The following is an 18560-nucleotide window of genomic DNA, read 5'->3' as shown; positions in this document are numbered from 1 at the left end:
GAAATGTACATCATAACAATTAAGACATATCGTGGTTTCAGTCATGATCGTTTTCCTCTCCCTCCCCTTCCTTCATACCTTTCTGCGCCCATCACCCCATCACCCCACACCCTAATTTAGCCACAAATAGGTCGTGGGTGAGATTTTGGTTTCTAGGTAGAAAATAAAAGGTCATAAACCGAGAGTAATGAAATACCGGGAGCACCCAATAATCTAGACCCTTCATCAATATTTGGCAGCGCCATCACGGAACGTTTAATTTACTGATTGCTTCATCAAAGCAATCTTGTGAGGCGGTTATGAGCTGAATAAAAGCCACGACACGTGGCTCCAGCGTTTTCCCAAATTCCAAGTGCTGTGAACGTAGCGTTATCATTTTCGGAGAAAAGGCGCTGGTTCAGCTTGCATAAGGGTGCTTTCGCGATGAGTACCGACAGACAACGGAACGAAAGAAAACACAATATAAAACCTTGTGCGAGCAGCTAACTGTTGTTATCATTTGCGTACAGGTGGGGTTTTGTAAGCACAATTTATGAATTTGATAATTGCGGTAGAGAGGAAGCGCGTGACCTTTAAGATAAAGGTAGTGACATACGATGCAGCAAATTTTTGAAATGATGTACGCTAGAACCACAGACACCCCATAGAACAATCTCCGCTATAGAAATCCTCACGACCTCGCTAAAATTAGGCACACTTTGCAACACTAGGCAGGCTTATAATAAAATGAAGAAAGTATGAGATTATGTCTTCGCAATTAAATGAAATACTTTAGTGCTGGAGTGCCCCGGTAGAGCCTAGATTAGGGTGCATGATTCGTTCTTGAATTGATGAGAATCTGCTGAATGTATACGGTATACGCCACAGCAAAGTTTAAAAGCTCTATAGCATTTTTTTCGGTTTATGAAGTCTCGAGGTTTAAAGAAAGGAAAAAATAAAAAATAAAAAAAAAACCAAGAAATCCCGGCAAAACTAAACCTTGGTTTGATGTCTTTGTAAGTGATAGCTTGCGCATTGCGACAAAAGACGCGCTGCAGATTTCAGTGACGAACGTGTCCTTCAGGCACCATGGTGGACTTTGTAGAAAAAACCGTAGCTTCTGTTGGCAATAAAATGTGTTCAATCAGAAGAAACGACGTTCTTGGCCTTGCAGAAATGCGCCACAGCACAAAAGTACGATGCGTACGATGAGAGAGAGGCGCAGCGCATTTCCTGTTGTTGCCAAAGCGTGGCTCATAACCACTACGGGAGATTGGCCAAAAAAGCAGGTTTTTTTTACAAATAACTAAGATTGTAACTGAAGTAAAAGTTAGCATACAGGAGAGCGTAATTTGGGCGATGATGCAGTCCCACAATTTCTTTCTTCATGGTCGTCTAGAAGATGCGCTCGCTCTTATTTTTTTATAAGTAAGTTGTTGCTATGCGACGCGCCAAGCGTCTCCAGCGCTGGCTTGCACGAGTTTATTCCCCCTTTTTGAAGCTTGCGTCCATAGTCTAATGATTAGAACATTTAGTAATCTGTTCTGAGGGGCCAAGGTTCAAAGCCGAACGTATTTATTTATTTATTTCATTTATTTTCGTGACAACTAGTGACATCTAGCGTCCAAAGTTGACCATAAGCGGCCAGAAACTGCCAAACCACAAAGTGAGTCGAAGAGCCGACGAAAACTATCGCTTTAAGAGTTCCGACAGAACCCGTCTCCCGATGACTGGTGACGTTAATGCGATTAGCATTCAAGCAAACTTGCGACACATCGTATTACTGAAGGCACCTTTATTTACAATCTGTATTCGCTACCAATTGCACCAGGTATCTGTCCTCTCAGTTCGGCAGCTGATAAGGCCCCTTCAGGTGCCATGCCGTAACTGCAAGAGCGGCTCTATAACCGGTGTAATATACATGGTCGTGAGTGACGTCATAGCGGAGGCTTGTGCGGAAGTTCTTTTTTTTTTATTGGGTGATCATCTCGCGCACCGCCCGGCGCTACAAAGAAATCTTCACTAAACGTAGCCTCCCAACCACAGTCAGTCTTGTTCAGCTGCCACTGTAGAATTTGAGTTCCGCATACCTGACTTCCCAGGAACTGCGGCGCGATTACGTAGGCTTCTTTTTCAGGCGTAAAACGTTATTTTTATTGTCAGTTACAGAATCGCATGTTGTAACTTTTATCTGTAAATTGTTGTCACGCGACGCAACTCGTGTGCCACGCGTTTCAAAGCGCTGGCTTGAATGACTGAAGCTGGCGAATGTGTTTCATTTCATTTCACTTATTATAACCTCAAGGCCTGTGAAGGCTTTACAGAGGGGAGTGGGTTACAGGTAAATCCAAACAGTAAGTATTACAAGAGAAACAAGTACAACATAAAAATACACTTTCACAAATAATTCAGTTGGAATACAATGAACAATAAAAAATGCTATTACAATAAAGAAAGACAAGATATACAAGTACATGAAACCGCATTCTAGCAAGTAATGTTGGTTAAGGCATCACGAAACAAGAAATTATTGCTGATGGGTACAATGTTTGCGGGAAGGTGGTTCCACTCTAGTGACGTCAGAGGTACGAATGACCTGGAAAATGTATTTGTGCTGCAAGAAGGGACGTGCACCTTGTAAGATTGATCGATGCGACGAGATACGTAGTGTGGAATATGAATGAATACATCATGCAGTGTTGTATGGTGAAAAACTTTGTGAAATAATGATAAACGGGAATTTTTACGTCGAGCTGCGAGAGATGGAAGAGAAAGGTTAGTTTTCATGGCTGTTACGCTGGCAGTTCTGTTGTAATTCGAAAGAATAAAACGAGCAGCGTTATTCTGAACTGATTCTAATGCGTTAATTATAGGTTTACGCTATTAGGGTCCCAGAATGATGTAACGTATTCTAATTTCGGGCGTATTAAGGTTTTATAAAGCAATAATTTCAAAGAGTGTGGAGCCTTAAAAAAATGTGGTTGATCCCTCTTATATAGGAATCGGTATAGAACACGAAAGTGAAACGTGTCTTCACAGAAGTAGTGTAATGTTTATTGCACATTGATATATAATGTCTATTGCTGTTTTGTGGCTAAAGCGCCCTTAGGCGTTGATGCACCCACGCTGACGCCTGGTGGCACGTCTCCTCCATCACGACTACCAACGTCGATGACCATGAGCAACCGTCGTGCATATGGAAGCTGCACTACGCTGCACACGCTAGCACAACGCGAAAGACGAAGCACGTAACTGACACACTAATACAACGCGCAAGACAAAGCACGTAACTGAATCGTCACCGAGTCAAATCAGCGCGTACAGCGCGTCGTAATTGCAGCCTCCGCGATCAACTTCAGAAACATTTTCAGAGCTAATTGCGGAGGCCACGCTCCGCTGTGCTGAGTACGGTGAACGCCACCTAGGTGGCGTTGGTAGTGCTTCTTGATGCCAGCGTCCCTTCGAATGCTGGCATCGAGGCGTCGTAGTGCTGAGACCACCGAAGCGTTCACTGTCGGTGCGCGTTAAGGCCGGAATACATGAAGCGAATAACCGGCGTCCGAGCGAAGAACTTCGTCGGGCGGCGAACGTCCGACGGCCGGCGTCAAGAAATTTGCCGTCCGCAGCCGATCTGCCTGTCCAAACATTTTCGTCGGGTGAACGCCGCCGCCGGAAGCGTCTAGCGCGCAGCGGTGGACGACAGCCAATCAGGAGGCACTAGTTCCGGTCGCAATGCATGCTGGTGTTTCGCGCGCGCGCGCCTTTTCGCGTCGTCTGCAATCGCGTTGGTGTTGCCGTGTCTGCATGTCTCTGCACCGATTGAGTAGTTCCTAGTATGATCTCTCAGGAATCGCGTTGTATTTGTACATCCCATATCCGCTGATCTGCGAGGAAACAGACAAGCAGTGCAAGCTCTCTACAACAACCTTCAACAGAAATCTTCTGATCTCAGAGGCCACATGCTGTCGTCATGCCTATCTCCCGACTTCCCCGATAGATGGCGCTGGCATCGGATATTTCTTTCGCTAGGCTTAGACGCGTTCGAAACGAGAAGCGATCTCGAAAACTACTCAAGGTTATCCATAATACTCTGTCGTCGAAGCGGCCTGAGACTAAGCGAAAGCCGTTTACGCAGTCATTTGCTTCCAACTAAGTGAATTCTACAAGGACAACGCCAAATTCAGTTCGAAGCGGGCGGCCGGGACCGCCGCCAACACGGCGGCCAACGCGCGGCGGCGTTCGCCGCATGTATTGCAACACAGCAAACATCCTGCGTCGTGTCGCCGCGTCGTTACTTGACGCGTGAAGTTCGTCGAGAAAGTTCGCTCCATGTATCCCGGGCTTTAGTGTCATAATGCAGTACTTCTCTTTTCTGCTCGTAGGCGGCGGCACCGCCCCGAGCAAGAGCGCGGGTACACGGAGGAGTGTTAGATATATAAGGCGCGTCTGTGTAGCTCTCTGCAAATGCGTTTGTGGCGCAATGGGTTAAACGCTCGGCGATCTATCGTCGCGGACCGAGAGGTCGTGGGTTCGATTCCTAAATTTTGCATGTTTGTGGAACTTTTTCTTCTGGTTTCTTTCTTTGTATTATGTTCTATGACGTATTTCCGTGACGGAAATACGTCAGTGAAGTTTTGGTGGACCCCGGAATAAAACACTTTCGTGTTAAAAGTTTCGCCTGAAGTAACCAAGAGCGCGGTTAGCATTGTTCACTATATTATTAATGTGGGTTGCCCAGGTAAGGTTGTATGTGATATGAATTCCTAAGTATTTGTACGAAGTTACCTGTTCTAAGGGAAGGTTATTTAAATAGTATACTTGAGAGACGTTAGGTGTCCTAGATACATGAATAGCTTTACACTTATTAACATTTAATTCCATTAGCCATAAACTGCACCAGTTAGATATTATATCAAGGTCGGATTGAAGACGGTTAGTATCACAATCTGCAGTTATTTCTCTAAAGATAACACAATCATCAGCGAAGAGATAAATGTTAGAAGTTACTTGCGAAGGAAGGTCGTTAATATATATTTAGAACAACAAAGGACTGAGAACCGATCCTTGGGGCACTCCGGAAGCAACAGAACACATCGGTGAATTGCAGCCGTTAGCAGTGACGTATTGTGAGCGATGAACAAGAAAACATTCGATCCATTTTAAAAGATTACCATCAATATTCAAATGGGTTAGATTGTGGACTAGAAGTTTGTGAGACTTTATCGAAAGCTTTTGAGAAGTCTAAAAAAGTCTGCTGGTAAGTGAGATGGGGCGATAGTTGGTTGCTATGTTTTTGTTACCAGATTTGTGAAGCGGAACCATCTTCCGAACCTTCCACTAATAAGGTAAAGTGCCTGTGTTGAGTGACTGTTGAAAGTTTTGGTTAGTATAATAGAACAGTACGCGGAAGTGTTTTTTTAAGAATTTGGTGTTAATTGAGTGGAAGCCAGGTGAAGAATTGTAGTCTAGTTTGTCAATAAGTTTAGCAACACCAGATGTATGAACTATTACTGGGAACATGATTGGATAATCATAGTTACGCAACTCGGGAAGTTGCTTATGAAGAACTCCCGAAAAATGTTTGCTAAAGGCTTCGTTAAGGTGAGTTGCACAGCCATTTTTAGGAACAGGCTGCCCAGTAGAGTCGTCGAATAGGACTAAGTTATCAGAAACAGGCCTAATTATTTTCCAAAATTTTTTAATGCTAGATTTAAGAATCGATGGAAGAGTAACAGTAAGTAAAGTACGTTTATCAAGATTTAACGCTTGAATATATTTGTTAGAAGCCGCCGTGTATGCCGTCCAACGAGAAGCACTCGAGGACAACTTAGCTGAGCGGTAGATACGCTTTTTACGCTTAGAAAGACGTTTAATGCGAGCGTTATACCAAGGGGCTTGTGGGTTGGAAGTTAAGGTACGGCTGGGAATATATTTGTTCATTAGTTAATTAAGTTTATGACTAAACATGTCCCAATTAGTTTGCACAGAATAGTCATCAAAGTTAGTCAGGAATGTGTCAAGAAACGTGCATAACTCGCTATTGATGGCCTCGAAGTTTGCTCTCCTATAGTCAAGTATTGTTTTCTTCTTCCTGATATTTTTCGGATGGTTGGGTTGGTAAAATGTATAGCTGAATGGTCACTTAAAGGCGGAAGGATGGTAATGTTGGAAGTTAGTTTGGGTTCAGTTGTAAGTACTAGGTCGAGAGTGCTTGAGATACTAGCAGTATTCCGAGCAGGTTGAGTGACCACTTGCGAAAAGGAAAAAGTGGAACATAAATCTAAAAAAGTTCTTTGGCCTGAGACGAAAAAGGCAGTAATGAAGGAGGTTGAGTGTTCCATTTAATGTTCGGAAGGTTAAAGTTGCCTAATAAATAAAAGGGCGACGATGGAAAGCGCGATGATGCGTTATTAATTACATCGTGCAATTCGCTAACGAATGTGGATGAGGAAGAAGGAGATCGGTAGCATACGCCTATAACTGCCTTCTGGTGATGAATGTCAAATGTATCCCGGACGATTAGCCCGGACGATTAGGCCCAGGGTTTGTCTCAACATCCCTTGAAAAGATCAACAATAAGGCAAACGACGAATTCGAACATTCACAAATGGTCTCACACAGCCCCGTGGGCACGGGAACAGGACTAAGAAGCGGTCATCACTTTTTCTAGCGTATAAGGAAAGTTTAGTACGCACCTGCACAGGACAGAAGCAAGAGTTACGGGCCATGCCGAAAGTGCTGCTCGAGTGCCCACAAGGTGTTATTTGAGATTTCTAGGCGTGGGTCCATGGCTCTAATGGGTACACCAGTGGGCTGCTGTGTTGAGGGGACCAAGTTCGATGCCAACCGTTGACCATGTTTTGTGAGAGAGTCATGCGATAGCGGTCAGAGAGCAGCACACTAAATTGGTGTTAGTGCACTAAAAATGGTAACTGGATTAAAATAAAACCTTGCTACTATCTCTTCTTGAGTTGGTTTTGTCACATTACAAGTATGTCTCACAGGCAAACACGCTTTACAGAAGATTCCCCCGAATGCCGATTTGAGTTTTCACCGATAACTCCAAAGTCGGAGCTCGTTTGCCATATAATGGCGCTGAAAACACGCCAATAGCACTTGGCAGACTTAGAAAAAGTCAGCGGCAAAAAAAAATGATTCAGTGAAGGTTACCTATTTTAGGAGCTGTTATGAGAGGCGACGTAAAGGGCATTTGCTTTTAGACCCGGCAGTATCACCCCGAGAGGCGTTCAATAAAGGTATCAGACTCTGGACTGATAAACATGAAAGTTGGAACATTTATTTTTATTTCTCTTCGTAGCCGCCACCGAGATGCGCGCTCATCTACCATCACTTTAGGTAGCCATGGATACAATACTCGCAGGCAGTCCTCAGGATGACCCGCCGGGGTGGCTCAGTCAGCTAAGGCGTTGCGCTGCTGAGCACGAGATCGCGGGATCGAATCCCGGCCGCGGCGGCCGCATTTCGATGGAGGCGAAAATGCAAAAACGCCCGTGTGCTTGCGTTGTAGTGCACGTTAAAGAACCCCAGGTGGTCAAAATTAATCCGGAGCCCTCCACTACGGCGTGCCTCATAATCAGAACTGGTTTTGGCACGTAAAACCCCAGAAAGAAAGAAGAAAAAAAAAGTCCTCAGGATGGCCTTCGGTGATAGGCATGTCGTCATCAGGGAACTGCCTGTTTTTCCAAAAGACCTTCATAGTGGTCTTCATAATGGCTTCATAGACCTTCATAGTGGCTTCATAGACCTTCATAGTGGCTGGATGTCTGAGGGCGGAAGGCTAGGAAAGCGAGAGTGATTGCAAGTGATTTCGAATAGACCAAAAATTTCACCGACGATTACGATACTCCCTAAAGCGAAACTTGAGCGCAGATCTATACGGGTTTTCATATCGCGATATATTACTGGTTGGCGCGGACAATCTGTCTCGTGCGGCACGTTGCAAACGAAGCGAAGTGTGCAGCGACTGCCTCGCTAATTTGGAAATCACGAGAGCCGGCGCGTGGGTGACGCGTGGGCGCGATTCACAGCAGCCGCCGCAGACCGACCTCCCAGACGGCGCGTGCTACTCTGGCGCCATCTCGTAGCCATCGTCACCGCAGTACGCTTTTCTACTCACGCTTTCGCCATACCCTCCTCCTCCGTTTTCCCCCTCACGGTTCCACTGCACCCTCCTCCTCCGCTTTCCTCCGGGCGTCTTTCATCCCCCGCTGCGCTATGCGTTCGCTCTTTCATTCTTCGCTGCACTCGTTCGCTCGATTACGCCGACGCCCGCCGCAGGAACGGGCACCTAAGAGCTGCGCTCTAAAACGCGCTTTCCGATTAGCAACACGACAGCATCGTTTATCGGGGTGTAATGCACGTTGTTTTTGATGACTTTCTTTTATTTTGTTCACAAGCTAGCGTTATACGTCCAAGTTACTGTGGAGCCTTCCGTTAGGAAACCTGTCAGAAACACTTCTTGCCGACCCCCCCCCCCCCTCCCACACACACACACACACACAAAAAAAAAGAATTCTAGCAGGACCAATCCTACGATGAAAATCGACGTTAATACGATTAGTATTGCAGCGATGTAGTGACACACCGTATTGCCAACGCCCACACGTGTATGCAGCCGGGCTACTCTCTCGCACTTCTTACTGCACCCGCTGCGCCATCTGGCGGCGGAGCCGTGAAGTCTGCGCGCGGCGCGGGTTTGATTTTGCCAAGCATCAGATACATTTACAGGATCATTTTTGTCACTGTAGAGTGGCACATATCCAGTGGAACATATACAAGGTTACCCAAGTTAATGTCCAATAGGTTCTTCGAAGTGCGCAGCACTCACCTACGGGCACTTCATACCCAGTGATCGAAGTAGGTATCAAATAGGTTCATTAAAGGGCCCCACAGACCAAGTGGCACATAAAGCTTCAAGTCGGCGTCAAAGAGGTTCATTGAAGAGCGGCACATAGGTACGTAGTGCTACCGACACAGTGTCCCAGGTTGGTCCGACGATCGGTTTCGAACCCTGTTTGTTCCCCGATGGCAGCAGCCCGATGCGCTACCCATTCGACCATGGACTACTAAGTCACCCAGACTGGAGGAAAGGAGTTACAGACATAGATAAACAGATAGATAGATAGATAGATAGATTGATAGATAGATAGATAGACAGATAGATAGATAGATAGACCGTATGCCCCCGAAAAGAGCGTAAGGGGCCCTAAGAGTGCTAATCATATTAAATCTGTAAGCATGACTTCGCCAGCTGACGGTTGCAATGAGCATCGGACTGCGGTTTAGTATTTGGCTACGCATGATGAGACCGTATTACAACCTGTGTATTTAGTTTGGCAAAAAAAAATTCATGTTTGTTTTCAAGGCAAATACTTGAAATTTCACGACTGCAAGTCACGGACTCCTCTTTGTGAAAAGCAGAAAGCAAGCATAAAACCCCTACACGCTGACACTTTCCACGTATGCAGACTTTCCTGAGGGCACTTTCTGTCGACCTGATGGTGACCTTTTGAGCTAGGTTTTCAATCATTCTATGATGATAATTTAACACGGGGGTTTCCAATTATTTAACACTGTCTGCATTGACGGCTGATGGAGGTTGACCAAAAATTGAGGTCATTTTAACCACTTTCCGTAGACATTTGAAGTGTCAGTGCCCTTACGACGTTGTAAGATAGCTCGTCATCACTTCGTGAAAAAAAAAAGTTGGGTTGCTTTTGAGAAAGAGAATTTTGAAAACAACCTTGTACTCCACTTGCTCCACGCTTCCATAATCATCACTGAATATCTATCATCGTGTAAATTTACATGTACGCCTGGACGAAGTGGCTCATATAAAAATCTTTATTCGGGGCCTCTTTTAGTGCCAAAAATGTATATTTAGACAAAGCGTGTTCTATTCCGCCTTGCAACAGCTATGCGGGCACACAGGCGCGGAGTGTAAGCATAGTTGAAAACAGAAAGAACGGCGTTGATGCTTGAGCAGAGCTGCACAATAAATAAATAAATAAATAAATACATAAAAAAACTGGATAGCATGGTACTTGCGCATGCAGCAGAAACATTAAATCTCCACTGAAGCAAATGAAAAAACTCTCAACTTCCTTGTTAAGAAGAATATTGTAGAGTCTTTAGGCTGGTATAAAAGAGGGGAACAACTGTTCTTTCGCGCATTTCTTACCTGAAGTATAATCTGCGCCGACAATCGAAAAATATGTACTTTCGTTTATAGCATAGTCGAACATGTTATCAATTCGGACTTATTCTTGAGAAGGGTGCGTTTGATTAGTTCACAAGCATTATAATAACTTTTTCTAGAAAAAAATTTTTTTAGTCATACGCTCAGCAGATGGAAGTGGAATATACAAAGACATGTCCCCTTTAGGGAATCATAGTTATATTTGACGCGCCTCAGAGGGTTTGCGTGATGTAGTGCAAATAACAAATATTAGCCATGAAAACAAATTTAAATAACCTAGACAGGAATTGTGAAACCCCGATCGGCGAAAGCCCGCATTGCGTCGGCGCGAGTAAATAGAGCGTAGCGCAGGTTTTCGATCGACTCTCACCGTTTCTATCTCGAGTACCATGCCAAGAAAACTTCTCCAGTTTTCATTAAAGCTTCTATCGAATTTTTTTCCGACAGATTCCTGCAGCAGAGGTGCGTTGGTGTCGTGTATAAAGGACCCTAACGCCATCTCTTAACCGCCTATTTCGCAAATGTTACGTCACACTACCCAGCGACTCTATTCGCCACAATCTCTCGTTTACAGCGGCGTGAAAAAACCATCATGGTATTTTTTCGCTTGCTCGTACCCTAGAACCACGGTTCTCACTCCTTTGTTTGATATGTTCTTCTCTTTTTCACTACAGTCTCGTTAAAGTACTGACGCGTCGTGAGTTTTTACGCAGGGGTGGTATTCTGTAAGAGTCCACCTAGTGGACATGTCCATTTCGTCTGCTGTTGAAGTTATGATTGGCTGAGCTGGGGTGCGCTTCAACAGGAGCCTGCCGCCACAGCCAATGAGCACTTCTGCAGCAGACGAAATGGACATGTCCTACGTTGGCTCTTACAGAATACCTCCTCAGGAGTCATAAAGTGTAACCCAAACCGCAGCGATTGACGCTCGGCGCAGTGACGTCCTTATTTCTCTTTTCCTCTCCTTCTTCCCTCTCTGAAACCTTGCAACCCCATTCCACCCTGGTGGGGAAATGGTCTTCCTATCGACAGTTGGCAGTCTTTCTCTATTTCAACTGATTCGTGTGTCTATTATATGTCTTCAAATCAAGTAACTACATTACACTACAATCACAGATGTTCGCGTTTAGAGAATAACTCATCACATGATTGAGAATGAAGCATCCCTTATGGCGTTGCCGGCATGGCGTCATTAACTAACTAACTAACTAACTAACTAACTAACTAACTAACTAACTAACTAACTAACTAACTAACTAACTAACTTACTAACTAACTAACTAACTAACTAACTAACTAACTAACTAACTAACTAACTAACTAACTAACTAACTAACTAACTAACTAACTAACTAAATAAATAAATAAATAACACATTTTTCTTAGACAAGAAAAGTAGTGACTTGTAGTACAAATTGCAGTGTCAATTAGGCCAGAAAAAAAAAGCTTTAGGCGACCTTAATGTTTCCTTTAAGTGTCTTTAATGGCGCTAGCTCCTAGACCGTAGATTAACGCACGTCCTTCTCCTACCACACCCAGAGGAGCAACTGACGACGTGTCCTGCCACACCCAGAGGACACGTTAGGACATGGCGCGTTAAGACACGTCGTCAGTTGCTCCTACTACACCCAGAGGACGCGTGTCCTAACGCGCGATCCGCCGGCGTGTTAGGACACGGAACAATGAAATGGCTCATACCCCCTTAAGCAATGGCCCATACCCCCGTAAACGCGGCCTTCCCATAACCACGACTGAAGAGAGGTGAAATTCTACGCTGGAATGATGAGTGGCAATGGAGCCAGCTGTGGAAGAAGACGACGACGACGACGGTTGCGCCGAGGGGCGCCAACAGCCGGCTGTGGAAGAAGATGACGACGCTCGAGCCATTGGAGATGATGATTGTTAATCATCATAATGATAAGAAATACCTGACGGTTAATTGGCCCTTTCCTTAACTAAACTTATGCTCCTGTATCATATCTATTCTACACAACTCTTAACTTGATCCATTACCTCCTTTTATAGATGGGTTTTTATTATTCTAACGGTTTCGGAGACACCTCAACTTGAGGTTGCCTGAGGCTGGCTTCCGGTGTGCTCTTTGAAAAACATAATGTCACTAGGTGCTAGCGCCATAAAAAAATGAAACAAAAAAGAAAAGAACGAAACTGGCGTTTTTTGAGTTCTTCAGAAAGCACTAGCTCAGTCTCACTTGCACGCCAAGTTGCATTATTCAGCCATGAAACCTTCAAGTATTTGAGAAAAAGTTTCTTTCCGCTAACTTCTTTCGAATAATTTGCTGCTCAAACACGGCGTAAAAAACATTTGAGACAAAGCCCATGAGGGACCCCGCGCACCACAGCACATTTGCGTCAGCGCCATTTCTGTGACACAAGATTGAATTTTGCGCCTATATACTCCCCCCCCCCCCCTTTGTTGCAAATTACGCTAACCCCCCGTCCGACTCCACTCTTTTACCCCCTCCCGTTAAAGGTTTGAAGCATATATATATATATATATATATATATATACTTGCAACAACCACATTCACAATGCATATATAACTATTCGCAGAACTTCCGGACAATTCCTTTCCCAATACAATCCGCTTGCAACTGCGCAAGCAATGTTCATGCCATTGTTTTGATTTATTTACATGTGGCAGTTACTATAGTAAAAAGAAAACGACAAAAAATGTATAACGTCCTGCCAAAATGGCTGCACGCGGAGAGAAACCGCTCGGTGATAAAGATCGCCGTTGTTGGGGCAGAAAAGATTCGTCATGCGACGGGCGACAACGGAAGACGCCTCTATGCGCGAAATAGCTATTTCTAGCCCGGGCCTCTATCTCAATGAATAGCCGGACCTTGCCAAAATGCAGCGGACCGTGTCAATAAGACCGTGTCTTTCGAGTCCTTATACCAAAGGTCGGAAATCTTGGGGGCGCGAGGGCTCGATACGGCTTAAAACATTTCAAACGGCCCTCTGCGCATTATGAAGGTGCCCTCATCAGCGCTCCCAAGACGAAGCCGAATGGGGTGATCTATGGGCCAGGACGTGATCACAGCCTCTGGCTTCTAGTTGCTGCGTGCGGCCTATATGAAATGAAACGGAGCGAGGAAAGCTGACTTTGAAAACTGCACCAAAATATTGAGAAAGTGAGAAAAGAAAGAAAAAGAAATAAAAAAAAACGAGATCACTGCGTACAAGAGAAGAGACAGTGAGGCAACGACTTCAATAGTAGGGACGGCTCTTTCGAAAAGCCGCCCCTTCTTTTTTCGCGTATTACACCCACGGTGCTTCTTCCCCTATGCAACGAGAGGTCTCGACACAAGCAGGGAGCGTGAGGGGAAGCGAATGACAGTCGAGGTTTTTTGGGGGAAACGAAGCGCGGAAAAGGGGGACGAGACCGTTTCGAAATGGTTGCTCATCGTATCCCCATCGAATACGGTTCTCTCGGCAGTATGCACGCGGCAGTATCACACACGCACGCTCGCAATCAATAAGGAGATTGAAAAAGAAAGGCAAGCGAAGGAAAGAGAGATACAAGAAAGAGAAAGAAAGTTTCTGCAGTGAAGAAGGGGACGAAGAGATGGAGCTATGGTGGGCCCTCATTGCACGTTTTGTTGTGCGGGAAGCCTATTGGCAACGTGCAAGTTGCGGGGACAAAAGCGGGCGGTACATCATACGACATCGCGAGCGCTTTACAAGGTCATAAAGGCGTGTAATGTGGGCCTGACAAGCTGCAAACATGTAAGTGAATTCCGCTCCTTAATGTTGCCTTTCTATAGAGGTGCACGTCATCTTCGAAATGCCGCATATGCAAATGCACGTACGTACCGCGCGTGATTGTATGATGTATGTATGTATGTATGTATGTATGTATGTATGTATGTATGTATGTATGTATGTATGTATGTATGTATGTATGTATGTATGTATGTATGTATGTATGTATGTATGTATGTATGTATGTATGTATGTATGTATGTATGTATGTATGTATGTATGTATGTATGTATGTATGTATGTATGTATGTATGCATGCATGCATGCATGCATGCATGCATGTATGTATGTATGTATGTATGTATGTATGTATGTATGTATGTATGTATGTATGTATGTATGTATGTATGTATGTATGTATGTATGTATGTATGTATTGTAAGCACATTTCACGTACTTCATCGTTCTCATTTGTATATAGCCATCATCATCCCTGTTTCTCTTCTTCTTCGTGTTTGAGCCTCGGCCGTGCCGGTGGAATAAACGGGTCTGCCAGTGCTGCCTGTCCTGGTCGTCTTCCGTCTTTCAATGTGGTGGAGGCGCGTCAAGATCCCGACGTCCTCCTGCGTTCCTGCCCTACCTGGAGCTACGTTCCGGTCGCCGCCTGCGCCCGGCCACCCCCACAGCTATGACCACCCCTGCGTCGGCCGCCGGCACTATCGCTACCCCTGACGCTCCTGCTCCTACGACATCGGCTGCACTGACATCGTGCAGCCGATGTATGTATGTATGTATGTATGTATGTATGTATGTATGTATGTATGTATGTATGTATGTATGTATGTATGTATGTATGTATGTATGTATGTATGTATGTATGTATGTATGTATGTATGTATGTATGTATGTATGTATGTATGTATGTATGTATGTATGTATGTATGTATGTATGTATGTATGTATGTATGTATGTATGTATGTATGTATGTATGTATATATGTATGTATGTATGTATGTATGTACGCATGTCTGTATACAGGGTGCCCCACCTAAAAACACATAAAAACACATAAGAGTGTTTTCCGAGCGTGAAAGAAACCCGCGAATACACGCAAAGTGCCTCGAGCGGCCAGTCGTGCGGCAATTCTGCGTGTATTCGCAGGCTTCTTTCACGCTCGGAAAAACACATTTATGTAGCACGTATTGAGCAACAGAAAGCTCTATTGGGAGTTTTTCATGTTGCTCGACAATTTTCTCATTGACACTTTGATAATTAGGACAGTACTTCTCGAGTTAGATAATTAATTACAGTTACCTAATTAAATCTCAGTAACTAAAAATTACTGGCGGCTATTTCACTGCACTGGAAACAATACGCACTAGGTTTGCTTCGCGTAACACCGTTCCTCTTTTTTAAAATCATGCTGCGTGATAGCTGGGGCACCCTGTATACACACATGCGTACATACATACATACATACATACATACATACATACATACATACATACATACATACATACATACATACATACATACATGTAATGCCAACGACGACTTTCTTGTCGACCAGCATCAAACATTTATGAAGGAAAAGAAAAACTTGGAGGACGCTTAAGCTCCGCCTTTAAGAGTGGAGCGCGATAGCATTCAAAGATCCCTGACTGCTTCTCACGCTTCCCGGTAACTGCAGCTTACGTAACCGTAATATTTTCTTGGAAACGCTGGCGGCGAACGCTATATGCACAAAGGTGAGCTTCCTGGTTCTTTTTTTTTTTCTTTCTCCTCCATGGCGGGGGCCACGGCTGCCGCGGACGCGCGGAGGCGAGTGCCATCTGGCTGGCGTTGCGAAGAACCGAGCGGGCCCATCGTTCCTAATAAGACTTTCGTTCCTAATAAGAATTGCCGCAAATACCAAAGATTAAACGCTACAGCACTCCTCGCTCTGCAAAGCTTAGATATAGGTAATGTTGAAACAGTCACCCCACAACACGTCTTTGCCAAAGGCCTTGTCATTCGCACACTCGCTCGTAGAATTGCAGCAAAGACTCTAGCTTTGTACATACGGTATACGATATACACATAAGCACATAAACGTCTTTTATTTAGTGACAGAAGAAAGAAATGTAGAAAAGACGACAGAACGAAAAGATAACGCAGCAGCAGCAGACCTCGCATGCGTACAACTGCACGCCTTGCTTTGTGTGCAAGCTGGGTGTATGCCTATTACGAAATATTTATTTGAATGTCGTCGTCACAAAACTCGCCTTTCTTCCTCTTGAACCAATAACTACGGAACTCATTTATTTCGCTTACATACGAGTGCAATAAAATAAGTAGAAAAAGAAGGACTCCCTGAATAAGACGGCCGGCTTGGTGTGCTCAAAGGCTTCATTATAATTTGAACGCCGTCGAACGTATTTGTCTCGTGGGGATACAATGGCACATCGAATGTTATATTCGAACCCATAAGAGCAAACTTGCGGCTATTTTCTGGGCGCCGACAAAATATTTTCAGCAGAAAATTATGTTCTTTCTCGGCGTCCATTTCTTACTTTCTAGGCAAGACGTGTAAAAAAGAGGGAAAGGAAAAAAGATGGTGATCTCGAATTTGTGTGAGCCCCTCAATACTTGATGATCCCATTAACACATGGTGATCCGCATCTGGGAATTGTGTAAATTTTGTCCGTCGAAAATTGATGTTCGCGTGCGACCAACAAAGATACTTTAAGGAAAACAATGATTGGATTAGCGAAAAGAATTATTTGTTACCGGTTCCTTCTATAATGTCATATGATCAAGACTGTAACATAAATAAATAAAATAAATAAAATAAATAAAATAAATAAAATAAATAAATCAGTATTGCCAGTCTTGGTCTTGCAATGAACTATTATTATTTTTTATTCACTTGTACGTAGTGCGAAGTACTAACAGAGGGAAATAATTTGCAACTTGATGGATAAATAATCGAGACAACGTTGTCTACAAATTCGAGATTGTGTTCTTTTGTGGACATTGCAGTGCGGTATATCCAAAAGACTGGGCCTTTTGTGAACAGAGACACGATTCTCGAACAGATCAGCTATAACAATGCTTGCACAGCTGCTGCATCATAGAATGTATTTTTCTCACAAATTGTACATATCGATCTTGGAGATGGACATATGGAAACAAAGAAGATAAATATGCACAAATGTGAGGACGATATATAAAACAGTGCGTGATGGTAGCATAAATACTTTCTTGTTCGTTGCCTTGGCTGTGATAGTAGTTCCACCTCGGTCTGTGTATTTTCTGATCATTGTGTGCGATTTAATTTGCGCTCGTGGCAACAACGTGGTAAATCAGTCTATTCCGGATCAAGTCGCTCAAATAGAACGGCCGAACCAAAGACGTAATACGCAATCGGCACGCTAACTTTTATTATTGCAACCACTTTGTCCTTTTTTTCAATATTGTCTTGCTCATACTTGTTGTTGCTCATTATACAACACCTCCACCTCACGCACTCTCCTTCGTGAGGCCCTGTAAACTAACTAACTAACTAACTAACTAACTAACTAACTAACTAACTAACTAACTAACTAACTAACTAACTAACTAACTAACTAACTAACTAACTAACTAACTAACTAACTAACTAACTAACTAACTAACTAATACTAACTAACTAACTAACTAACTAACTAAATACTGACTAACTAACTAACTAAGTAACTAACTAACTAACTAACTAACTAAACAAACAAATAAATAAGTAAACGCGGGTACAGACTTTCGTAGCCATTCACAGGTTTAATGGTAATGTACATCGCCCAGACGGAGCACTCTTTTTGTGAAATTCGGTTAAACGGTGCTGCAATAATTGCCATGGTAGTAATAGGATACCGTACGTAGTATAGAATAGCTGTCTGACAGCCGTGTGGGAATACAACACAGAGGGCAACTGTTGACCCTTTTCGTGGAGCAGTTTGTTTTAGAGAAACGAGATGGCGCTTTCGGTGGAGCGCTGTACGTTGCCTCAGCGACCACGCACGAATACGAAACCATTACCGCTTCCACCTTGCTTCCGTCCATGCGATCAGCTGTTGGAAATGCAACTGAGTTTTCGCTAACGCACTGTACTCTAATCATGATGGATTGAATCATGTGGATTGAAGACGTGTGCAGTAGTTCGCTGCAAAAATAGTGACTGACATATTAAGGAATGTAATGAATATGCGTGGCCAAGTTCGCGGTCCATTGCTGCGAATGTCCGTACGTGTTTCCGGCACTTCAATATGTACGGCTTTCCTCGAGGATACAGAAATTTGCTCATCCGCCAGCGTTGTATGGCTAACCTTCGAAGAAAGGGCTTTAGCCTCGGTACGTTGCCAAGAGTGAGTACCGCAGTTAAACAATGATAAGGGAACAGCGCTGCTGTCTAGCCATAGTAGTTTTTGCGCAGGGTATCTACACACATCTACCCAACTGGCACTGAAAATTACGCGCACTCTTTCGCTAACGTCTGAAGAATAAGTGAATGGGTGCACACTTGAATATATGTGCACTCTATATGTACAATAAATGACGATACTACCCGATAGCGCACGAATGTCCAGCTGAATGTTATCGTGACGGTCCACAAGAGTT

Source organism: Dermacentor silvarum, chromosome 6 (assembly GCF_013339745.2).
Source record: "Dermacentor silvarum isolate Dsil-2018 chromosome 6, BIME_Dsil_1.4, whole genome shotgun sequence".
NCBI classification, from domain to species: domain Eukaryota; kingdom Metazoa; phylum Arthropoda; class Arachnida; order Ixodida; family Ixodidae; genus Dermacentor; species Dermacentor silvarum.
The sequence above is the reverse complement of the archived record's forward strand: the minus strand, read 5'-3'. Positions refer to the sequence as shown.